Genomic DNA, 12,545 nt, shown 5'->3' on the forward strand with positions numbered 1-12,545 from the left:
AGCTATGACCAACCTAGGCAGCATATTAAAAAGCAGAGACATTACTTTACCAACAAAGTCCATCTAGTCAAAGCTATGGTTTTTCCAGTAGTCATGTATGGATGTGAGAGTTGGACTATAAAGAAACCCGAGTGCCCAAGAATTGATGCTTTTGAACTGCGGTGTTAGAGAAGACTCTTGAGAGTCCCTTAAACTGCAAGGAGATCCAACCAGTCCATCCTAAAGAAAATCAGCCCTGAATATTCATTGGAAGGACTGATGCTGAAGCTGAAACTCCAACACTTTGGCCACCTGATGCGAAGAACTGACTCATTGGAAAAAACCCTGATGCTGGGAAAGATTGAAGGCAGGAGAAGGGGATGACAGAGGATGAGATGGTTGGATGGCACCACCAGCAAGATGGACATGAGTTTGAGCAAGCTCCCGGAGTCGGTGATGGACAGGGAAGCCTGGCATGCTGCAGTCCATGGGGTCGCAAAGAGTCAAACAGTCAAGCATGACTAAGTGACTGAACTGAACTGATTGCTAGAGTATTATGTAACCATAACAACATTTGATTATTGTTGCTATAAGTATTATTGCTATGCTGCTATTGTTCTTCTTCAATTTGTTTCTGTAACTACTATTGTTATCACTGTTATTACTCCATTGTTATTACTATTACTACTATCATTATTATATTTGCTATTATTGCATTACTATTGTTCTTACTCTATTGTTATGACTGTTACATTACTGTTAATGTTTTTGTCTACTGAGGTCTTACGACCTGCTCTTTTCTTCTTTTTCCCTTGCTATTTAAAATATTTCACCTCCCAGGTGTGTGTCCTGGATTGATTGTCTTAAAAACATTCATTAATTTGGCTGTGTCGGGTTTCAGTTGCAATTCACAGGTCTTCATTGCATCAGGGAGATCTTTTGTTACAGTGTGGGACCTCAGTAACTGTGGCTCAGGCCTAGTTGCCCTATAACGCGGGGAATCCTAATTCCCTGACCAGGGATCAAACCCACATTCCCCCACACTGCAAGGTGGATTTCCAACCACTGGGGAAGTCCCTCCTGATTGCTTTTTTAGTTTTGCTTACTTGTTTTTTTAAGGGGCACAGCCTTTTTTTTTTCAATTTGGCTGCACTCAGTCTTAATTTCGACATGTGGGATCTAGTTCCCTGACCAGGAATCAAACCCAGGCCCCCTGCATTGGGAGCACGAAGTCTTGCCACTGGAAGTCCCCTGATTGCTTTTTTAGATCCTCTGGATTTAGTGCTCACGTTGTCCCATGAACATTTGAGTTCCTATCTCCTGGCTGCCTCTGTGGTCTCCCTGTCACTTGGTTTCTCCCTGTTCCCATGTTGACTGGCAGGACCATCCCTCACCTGAGTCCCTTGCACTGAGCCCTGGACTCTCCTAGCGGGGCAGCATGGATTAGGACATACACAGATGAGAAGACCAAGCACCAATGAGCTCGTTTTCATTGGAGGAGAGAGGTACTTTTTCTCAGCACTGTCTTCCCCAGGGCAGAAGCGCAAAGAGAAGGTCATTTCCAATAAGCTTTCTGAAGATGCTACCTCACCAGTTTCTCTCCAAAACTGTAATCTGGAGAAGGCATTGCTGCAATATTACAGTGACCTATATTTGTGGTAAACTTCCCCACTGTCCCGGGAGAGACTGGTGAGCTCTGAGTCTCCCCCATACAAGTGGCTTTTTAGGACACCCCCCCTTCCAAAAAATAAGCAGCGGCGACTTGTTTGGTACCACTCGGACTCGCAAGTAATATTCAGCTTACAATTCTCTCCCCTCCTCCAAAGGCGAGGTATTTGCCAGATCCCAAATGGTCCACGGGTGATGGATGGCGGGTGATTTCTACATCAGCACACCTTGGAGCCCCAGAGCTAACCCTCTGACAGCGTTAGCATAAAAGATTTACATTTATGTTACGAGGGCCACACAAGAATAATAATTTTAAGATACATTGCCTTGGCTGCTGGTGCACCCTGGGAAATCTAGCCGCGGCAGGCGCTGATCCACACTGTAATTACAAAATGGCAGTGCAAGAGAGGGTTTTTTTGGAGACAAGCGGCTAGAGACCAAAGCCATCTGCATGCCTTGGTGGACTGAAATTACAGTAATATATGAAGACATTACCTGGAAAACCCGGCACCGTTTAAATGATTTACTCTTCAGCCCCAGCAAGCTTTAATTTAAGGATAAAGTCATTCAGAAAGCTAATCTGATAGGGGAGGCATTATTTCACACAGTTAAGTTAATTTACAGTAGCTGATTGTTGTGGTTGCTTTAGGTATTATTATCTTCCTACAAACAGCTGATCTGCCAGACAGAAGCAATACACTGCTTAACGCAGTGTCTTAATTCAGCCGGCAAGCTATCTGTGATAAAGGTTTGTTTATAAGCAATAATAGGAAAGTCATTTTGAGGCCACGCTGATAACGCTGATGAGAAATATTTTTTAAGGGGGAAAGGCACAATTAAATAAATAAATGAAGCAGCAAGCCCTGTACTCGTGGGTCTGTCTGGAACGGCTCTTTTGAGCGGTCATTTTCCATTGGCATCCCCTCCTCCCTCCTTCATGGGTTTCCTGCCCTGTGGCCCTCTCTCTGCACGTTTACCCCAAATCATCCTAGTGTCTGGCAACCACTTCTTCCCTGTTGTCAAATCGATTTCTCAGCCAAACCTTTGAGAAAAAAACACATCTTGGGAGCCCAATGAATTCAGCTGCTTTCCAAGCAAAAAGTGAGCTTTGATGTTTGTCTTGAATGAGTTTTTTTTTTTTTTTTTTAATCTTTGAGAGACACGGAGCATGTTTACTGGTGGTTGTTGTGGTAGAAAAACATCAGGAAGTGGGTATTTGAAAGGGAGCTAACAGACTGGAAGATGAAATTGGAGATTTTGAAAGGGCTCGCTAAAACCAACTTGCCGAGGGGGAGGTGGGAAGGGGGATGGATTGGGAGTTTGGGATTAGCAGATGCGAACTATCAATATTATACATAGGATGTTTGCAGAGAATGGATACATGTATACATATGGCTGAGTCCCTTTGCCATCGACCTGAAACCAACAGAACATTGTTAATCAGTTACACTCCAATATAAAATAAAAAGTTTAACAATGTCATTGGAAGGACTGATGTTAAGGCTGAAGCTCAAATACTTTGGCCACCTGATGTGAAGAGAGCTGACTCATTGGAAAAGACTCTGATGCTGGGAAAGATTGAAAGCAAAAGGAGAAGAAGGTGGCAGAGGATGAGATGGTTGGATAGCGCCACCAACTCAATGGACATGAATCTGAGCAAACTCAGGGAGATAGTGAAGGACAAGGAAGCCTGGTGTGCAGCAGTCCATGGGGTTGCAGAGTCATACAGGACTTAATGACTGAACAGCAGCAAAAATACATAGAATGGATAAAAAATAGTGTCCTAGTGTACAGCACAGATACATGATATGATATCATATCATAATGGAAAAGAAAATGAAAAAGAAAAAAATGAAAAGAAAAGAAAAATGAATCACTTTGTTGCACAGCAGAAACTGACACAACATTGTGAAACAACTGTACTTTAATAAGGGCCTCCCAGGTGGCTTATGGGCTTGTCATGTGGCTCTATTGATAAAGAACCCACCTGCCAATGCAGGAGACATAAGAGAGGTAGGTTTGATCCCTGAATTTGGAGATCCCCTGGAGGAGGTCATGGCAACCCACGCTAGTATTCTTGCTTGGAGAATCCCATGGTCAGAGGAGGCTAGTAGGCTATAGTCCATGGGGTTGCAAAGAGTTGAACATGACTTACTGAAAATACAACAAACATGCATCCCACTGTAAATGGCAGAGCTATACACAATAGACAAAACATGGAAACAACCTAAATGTCCATTGACAGATGAATGGAGAAAGAAGATGTGGTACATATACACAAAGGAATATTATTCAGCCATAAAAAAGAATGAAATAATGCCATTTGTAGCAACATGAATGATTTAGGGATGTGTTGTGTTAGCTTCAAGTGTACATTCTTTATCAGATTCTTTTCCATTATAGGTTATTATAATACTGGAGTGGGTTGTCATTTCCTCTTCCAGCGGGTCTTCCTCCCACATTGGCAGGTGGATTCTTTACCACTAGCGCCACCTGGGAAGCTCATATAACTTATAGCAGACTTATCAATGATGTGACTTGAGTCAATGATGATGACTCTCTACATCCTTTCTGCTAAGGAAAAAAAAAGGGCAATATGTTAATAATGACCCGAATCACTGAGCAAGGGTCTGGCTCATATTCAGTTCAGTTCAGTTGCTCAGTCGTGTCTGACTCTTTGCGACCCCGTGAAACACAGCACGCCAGGCCTCCCTGTCCATCACCAACTCCCGGAGTTCACTCAAACTCATGTCCATCGAGTGGGTGATGCCATCCAGCCATCTCATTCTCGGTCGTCCCTGTCTCCTCCCACCCCCAATCCTTCCCAGCATCAGACTTTTTTCCAGTGAGTCAACTCATCGCATGAGGTGGCCAAAGTATTGGAGTTTCAGCTTTAGCATCAGTCCTTCCAATGAACACCCAGGATTGATCTCCTTTAGAATGGACTGGTTAAATATCAATTCCCTTTTCCCTTATATGAAGCATGCAGTAGAAAGGGGAAAAAAATTAAAAACAGATTAGAGAAGGCATCGGAAAGCAGTAGGGACCCCCTTCTCCAGGGATGGAGAGGGAAATTGCTTGCTTTGCACATGAACGGTTGTCACTCACTCCTGCACGATTTCTATCAGTGGGGGCTATAGGCTTTAAAATAAGATTGGATTCCCTTTCAAGCACCTCTCTTCAGCCTTCAGGGAAGTAAATGGATCTGGGGAAGAAAGGCTGATGGAAATTGTCCTTGCTCGAGGGCAGGAACCTTGCCATACAAATTCTGAGACCAGTTAGTCCTCTAGCTACACACTCTGGGTCCAAGTACATTGGCTGGACCCAGATTTTGCTGGTTGATTTTGATTTCTGGCCTGATTATCCAAGAGGGGGAAGAAAGTATCTCACAGAGTTCGAGAAGTTAGCATGTCCACGCTTTTCCTGGGAAAGGTCTGTTTTCTTGGTGCAGAGATACAAGAGTCTGACCCCACACAATATCTTCTTCCAACCGTCAATCAACATATAGTCTATACCAGGAAATGTGCTTTTAAAATCAACTGCTTCTGTGTCAGACTATAATCGCTGCAAGGTCAGGTCCTCTGTTATTTACTCATTGTTTCCCCAGGTATATGGTGACCAGTCAGTTCTCCCCAACCCCAAGCCATAATCCTATAGTGACAGCTCAGGAATTCTTAGAAGGATGAAAAAATAAATCAGTAAAAATGTAAAAGGGCTTCCCTGGCAGCCCAGTGATAAAGACTCCTCCTGCCAATGCAGGGGACACGGGCTCGACCCTTGATCCAGGAAGATTCCACATTTAGCAGGGCCACTAAGCTCATGCGCCACAACTGCTGAAGCCCACATGCCCCAGAGCCTGGGCTCTGCAACAAGAGAAGCCCCGCCTCACCATAACTAGAGAAAGCCTGTGTGCATCAACGAAGTCTCAGCCCAAAACTAAAAATAAATAAAACATTTAAAAGGATGCATTTAGCTATTCCCAGCTCCCCCCTCCCATCCCGCCTGCCCATTTCCCAATCACTCTCCTCCAAAAGTTTTGCAAGCTACATTCACCAGCATTCTGGCAGTCTCCCTGGTTGGAAAGCTGTGATTGTCCCATCAGTTGAGTTCTATTAAATAGGGGACCCCAATACATTCAGAAGCACCAACCTCTGCTCCACGCTCCATGTCCATTTGACAAGAGTGAAGTGGATTAATTAACGTGGTGGGTCTATCTTCTACCCAGCTGTCTTGTGTTGCAATGGAGACCAAGAAAAATCCATTAGATTATACTGAGAGATAGCTGAAAGAAAGTTTAGATTAAGTTTATCTCCCGAGGCAATTTTATTAGATAGATTAAGTTTCTGTTCATCTCTCCAAAGACCGTAGTAATAACCAGTGTCATGACTTTCAAATCCTTTGGACTTCAGAGGGTAATCAAACATGGTTGTCTTTTTATCCCCCTCTTTCACTTCTTAGTATTCTACAATCCTGCTTCGTTCATCTGTCAAAGTGATAGTATTAAGGGGATCAATGTTGACAAGTGATAGTACAAATTATGTAATGTTGATGACATTTCGCTGTCTCCTTTTGATCTGCAATTCCCACTCTCAATCACTCCTTATTTTAGAAAAAGCACTGAGAGAGAAAGACAGCTATGGAAGCCGTGGGCTCAAGTCCCAGTGCCCCAGGGGCAAAACGGGGTGAATTTGAAGTGCACAGAATTAGACATGGGGCCTGGGAAGATGGCCTGACTGACAGAAGGGGAAATTGAGGTCATCTTCTTACAACACGCCTTTGGCAGCTGCCACTTGGGACCCCGTCACAACTTTTGGTTGTGCTATAGTCCCATGAAATATTTGATGTGTCTGTTTTGCAATGGTAGGGGGCTTTCTATTCCCAGAATTTGCCCTTTGATTTTTCCTCCACTGGGGATTGATGGAGGGTAATTTAAAAGGAAGAACTGAGCTGGTTTTGTTTAAAAGAAAAAAAAAAAAAGCAGACTAGGACAGGTCCAGACACAAGAAGGGCTGTTTTTTTCTGGGGTAGGGGATGGGTGTTAAGTTTTGAACCAGCTGATAAAAGATCAAATAAGGAGAAATAGGTTCAATCACTTCTTGGCCTTTCGGCTAACATCAAGTGTAGTGTCTGTTCTTACCAGTTTAATAACTGATATGTCCTCTGTTCGAGACAATCTATTAATTGAAATGATACAAATGAACTTACTTACAAAACAGAAAGAGACCCACAGACTTAGAGAAGAAACTTAGAGTTGCCAGGGGGAAAGGGATAGTCAGGGAGTTGGGTAATGACAGGTACATACTGCTATATTTAAAATGGATAACCAGCAAAGACCTACTATTTAGCACAGGGAACTCTCCTCAATGTTCTGTGGCAGTCTGGATGGGAGGCGGGTTTAGGGGGGAATGGATACGTGTATATATGTGTGACTGCATCCCTTCACTGATCATCTGAAGCTATCACAACACTGTTAATAGGCTATACTCCAATTTAAAAGAAGAAGAAATAGGTTCAAAATATAGCAGAAGGGGGCTTCTCTGATGGCTCAGGTGGTAAAGAATCTGCCTGTAATGCAGAAGACCCAGGTTCGATCCCTGGATTAGGAAGATTCCCTTGGAGAAGGGCATGGAAACCCACTCCAGTATTCTTGCCTGGAGAATTCCATGGACAGAGAAGCCTATTGGGCTATAGTCCGTGGGGTCACAAAGAATCAGACACGACTGAGTGACTAATGTTTTCCAGTATTCTAGCCTGGGAAATCCCATGGACAGAGGAGCCTGGAGTGCTAAAGTCCATGGGGTCTCCAAAGAGTCAGACATAACCTGACTGCTGTTGCTGCTGCTGCTAAGTTGCGTCAGTCGTGTCTGACTCTGTGGGACCCCACAGATGGCAGCCCACCAGGCTCCTCTGTCCCTGGGATTCTTCAGGCAAGAACACTGGAGTGGGTTGCCATTTCCTTCTCCAATGCGTGAAAGTGAAGTCACTCAGTCGTGTCCTACTCTTAGCGACTGCATGGACTGTAACCTACCAGGCTCCTCTGTCCATGGGATTTCCCAGGCAAGAGTACTGGAGTGGGGTGCCATTGTCTTCTCCAACCTGGTAACTAAACAATAACAAATAGCAGAAGAGACTTTTTTTGGGAAGAGAGCATCTTGCATGCTTATAATGTTTTCATCCACGTGGAGAAATCTCTGTTAAAATAATAAGTCTGGGCTTCCTTCTCTTTCTCTCTCTCTATCCCCTTAAACATACCTCAAGAAAAAGGCTCTTGACAAACATGGGCTCCAGTTTAAGACAGACATGCCACTTTCTATTTGTGACCTTAGAAGGTTGTTCAACTTCCATAAATTGTGATTTTTCTCATTTGCAAATAAAAACCACAGCATCAGTTTCCAGGGATGCTGTAGTTAGGAGAGTTCGGAAATCTTGAAGAAAACCTCTTTTGGTCAGATTGGGTATGGGTTTTACCTGATTCCCAAGTTCTGACACATATTGTGTGAATAATAAAAGACTTTATGATTCTTTCAGCCAAATGGAGTTTGCCTTTCTTCCAAAAGTCCTAGAGCAATGGGCAAATGGGATGAGGATGGATAGCCTTAGCATGACTTATTGCCTGATATTTCCAGTTGCTGCTGTTTAGTTGCCCAGTTGTGTCCAACTCTTTGTAACCCCAGGGACTGCAGCACACCAGGCCCTCTGTCCCTCACCATCTCCCAGAGTTTGCCCAAGTTCAAGTCCATTGCATTGGTGATGCCATTCAGCCATCTCATCCTCCAACACCCTGTTTTACAGTTCAGTTCAGTCGCTCAATCACGTTCGACTCTTTGTGGCCCCATGGGCTGCAGCACATCAGGCTTCACTGTCCATCACCAACCCCCAGAGCTTGCTCAAACTCATGTTCATCACATTGGTGATGCCACCCAACCATCTCATCCTCCGTTATCCCCTTCTTCCTCCACCTTCAATCTTTCCCAGCATTAGGGTTTTTTCCAATGAGTCAGTTCTTCGCATCAGGTGGTCAAAGCATTCGAGTTTCAGCTTCAGTACCAGTCCTTCCAATGAATATTCAGGACTAATCTCCTTTAGGATGGACTGGTTGGATCTCCTTGCAGTCCAAGGGACTTTCGAGAGTCTTCTCCAGCACCACAGTTCAAAAGCATCAATTCTTCATCACTCAGCTTTCTTTATAGTCCAACTCTCACATTCATACATGACTACTGGAAAAACCATAGCTTTGACTAGATGGATCTTTGTTGATACAGTAATGTCTCTGTTTCTTAATATTCTGTCTAGGTTGGTCATAGCTTTTCTTCCAAGGAGCAAGCGTCTTTTAATTTCACGGCTGCAGTCACCATCTGTGGTGATTTTGGAGCCCCAAAATAAAGTCTGCAACTGTTTCCATTGTTTCCCCACCTATTTGCCATGAATTGATGTGTCTGGATGCCATGATCTTAGTTTTCTGAATGTTGATTTATTTATTCCACAGACCTTTATTGGTCATGTAACTAGGTACTGGGTATTTTCCTAGACAGCAAGGACCTAATGGCAAACAATACAGATAAAGTCTTGATTGTCAGCAGTTTGCCGATTTATGATGGAATAGCCCTGGTTCACTCCCATTGATATTTCCTGACCTGTTACGGTATCTGCAACACAGTGGATACCCAAATAGTGTTTCCTGAGGAGATGAATAGATGCATACATACAAGCCACTCATCCTTCCAACCACTAACACGAAGTCGCTGAGGAGTTGAGCCCTTATTAGAAAAGTTTTTTAAGACGTGAGAAAACCCTAGCACTCAAGACCAGCAGTCAAGGCTAGGAAGAAGAAATAGGATTCAAGACCACATTTCACCATGAAGTATGTTTTAGAATGTGAAAATCAAAACAGAATTTCATTAATCTATTTTCGCCTACAGCCTGGAAAAGCCCTTATGTCAACAATACCCGCCTCTAAATTATGCTTTGTCTTCCCATTATAAATTTTATTAACCACTCTTTTATTAGCAATCTTATTACAGTTGATCTGCACATGAATAGAAACAATTTACAAATGATCAGGGTTGGATTAGAGAAACCATAAACTCAATGCAAATTGTTACAAATTATTTACTGGCTTAGCACAAATCTGCATATAGATTGAGCAAGTCAATCAGAGAGGTACCTTCAGGTATTCTTCACAAGATACGATTGGGAAGATACTTGCAGGCCGGTACGCATCGTGCAGAATAGAAATGAAAATAAATAGATTCATTTGTCGAATACATTTTGGTGTGGGTCTCCTCATTTAATGGGAACTTTGGAGCACTGGATATTGGGGAAAATTGAAAAAAGGTAATAGCGGATGTTGAATGTGGGCTTACTCTAAGGTCAAGAAACAGATCTAAAGGGATTTTGGGAAAACAAAATGGAGAAACAATGATCCAGCACATCAGAGGCTGACAGAATATTTCTCACGTTGCATCTCAAGAATCTTCTAAAAATTCTAGGAAATAAGGAGGAATGTTACTGCTATTTCTCAGTTGAGGGAACTGAGGTTCATAATGAGGCTAAGGGCCTTCCTGGTGGCTCACTGGTAAAGATCCACCTGCCAACGCAGGGGACGCGTGGTTGATCCCTGGAGGCAGGAAGATCCCCTGGAGAAGGAGATGGCAACCCACTCCAGTATTCCTGCCTGGGAAATCCCATGGACAGAGGAGCCTGGGGGGTACAGTCTATGGGGTAACAGAAGATTCAGGCATGACTGGGTGACTAAACAGCAACAACAATAATGAGGCTAAGATCATACAGCCATCAGGACTTGAATTTGCAATCTCCACCTTCGTGTCATAGGATCCATCGACGGAAGCATTGCCTATGTGCTTGGAACTGTTTTTACAGGGTTGGGGGCTCTTGGGAATAGCTCTGAAGTCCAAACTCTCTGCCAACACCAGAGGACTTGAACTATCTATCTTGTCCCTTTGCTTCTTTATGAAAAGGATGGTGTTAGGGGATGGCATGATTTAGTGCAGAGAACCCAGGATTAAGCATTAGGAGGGGTAAGTCTTCTATCTAACTTGCTTGTGACCTCAGATTGTTCTTTAACTATTTCTGTGACTTGGCTTATTCAGGCAGACAGGATTAGGTTTCTCTAAACTCTCAGAAAATTTACTGAATTTCAACTCAAGACCAAAAAAATACATGAATGCTAATATGTATTCTCTTCAACCCTGTACCAGGCTTCCCTGATAGCTCAGTTAGTAAAGAATCCACCTGCAATGCAAGAGACCCTGTTTGATTCCTGGGTCAAGAAGATCCGCTGGAGAAGGGATAGGCTACCCACTCCAGTATTCTTGGGCTTCTCAAAATCCCATGGATGGAGGAGCCTGGTAGGCTGCAGTCCGTGGGGTTGCTACGGGTCGGACACGACTAAGCGACTTCACTTTCACTTTTCACTTTCACACATTGGAGAAGGAAATGGCAGCCCACTCCAGTGTTCTTGCCTGGAGAATCCCAGGGACGGGGGAGCCTGGTGGGTTTCCGTCATGGGGTCACACAGAGTCGGACACGACTGAAATGACTTAGCAGCAGCAGCAGCAGCTGGTGGCTCAGCTGATAAAGAACCCACCTGCAATGTGGGAGACCTGGGTTCGATCCCTGGGTTGAGAAGATCCCCTGGAGAAGAGAAAGGCTACCCATTCCAGTATTCTGGCCTGGAGAATTCCATGGACTGCATAGTCCATGAGGTGGCAAAAAGACAGACATGACTGAACAACTTTCACTTTTCAACCCTGTGTCTGTCCTTAGCAAAGGGGAAATTGGGAAAGCTGAAATTCCTACCTCTTATTCTCACCTTTTGGGGATGTGTTACTTATTTCCTGTCTCTAATATCTCACAGTTTTCCTTCCTCAATCAAAATCTGCTCTTTGGTTGTTTTTTCATTCCTAGTAACTCAACTCTTCTCCCATGGATATCTGGCTTTTCATGGAGATCAGAGTCTTTACCCAGATGGTGGAACTCCTCATGGTGACATTTCAGATCTTTCCTTTCAATAGGAAAAGTTTCTGAGGACCCTGGGAATTCTCAGAGCCCTGCAAATTCAGCTATATATTCTGAATGTCTTCTTTTAGATCCCAAGGCCAGTACTGTGGAGCTGCAGGGGTGAGGATGGAGATGAAGGCAGTGCCATTTCACCTCTTCCATCAAAGACATGGAGAAGGCAACCCACCCCAGTACTCTTGCCTGGAAAATCCCATGGACGGAGGAGCCCTGGTAGGTTGCAGTCCATGGTGTCGCGAATAGTTGGACATGACTGAGCGACTTCACTTTCACTTTTCACTTTCATGCATTGGAGAAGGAAATGGCAACCCACTCCACTGTTCTTGCCTGGAGAAACCCAGGGACAGAGGAGCCTGGTGGGTTGCCATCTATGGGGTCGCATCTATGGGGACGCGACTGAAGCGACTTAACAGCAGCAGCAGCAGCAGCATCGAAGACATTTTATTTCCCTTCTTCTTTGCCATTGCTCTATGACAATGATGAGCATAAGAAACACTAAAGTGGGAGACATTCTCCCCCTTCCATTTCCTGACCAGCTGGGGGACCCTTATCACTTCCTGTGAAAGATGAGTGTACTCATGGTCACAATGGCCACATTAAAAAAAAACTAATCATGGGCCTGCAGTGAACTCGCAGCTTTATGTGCTTTATTTTATGAAATGTTCACAATAGCTCTATGATCTGGGATTCTATTATCACCCCACTTTACAGACAAGGAAATACAAAGGGATGGTTCATTTAATTACCTAGTCAGGGACTGAAAGAAATGCGACCCTATCTCAGTTCCGTCTGACACCAAAATCTACATCCTTAACCAACGAACTACACTAATCTTGAGAACATGAAATACATGATAGTGG

At 43.9% G+C, this 12,545-nt stretch overlaps 1 pseudogene; it reads left to right on the forward strand.

The window, feature by feature from the left end:
• The first annotated feature begins 6,735 nt into the window (after positions 1-6,735).
• On the forward strand, positions 6,736-6,852 carry LOC129545838 (U2 spliceosomal RNA; annotated as a pseudogene).
• Positions 6,853-12,545: the final 5,693 nt, after the last annotated feature.

This window comes from Moschus berezovskii, chromosome 27, assembly GCF_049115385.1.
Source record: "Moschus berezovskii isolate FMDL1 chromosome 27, NW_MosBer_1.0, whole genome shotgun sequence".
Taxonomy (NCBI): Eukaryota; Metazoa; Chordata; class Mammalia; order Artiodactyla; family Moschidae; genus Moschus; species Moschus berezovskii.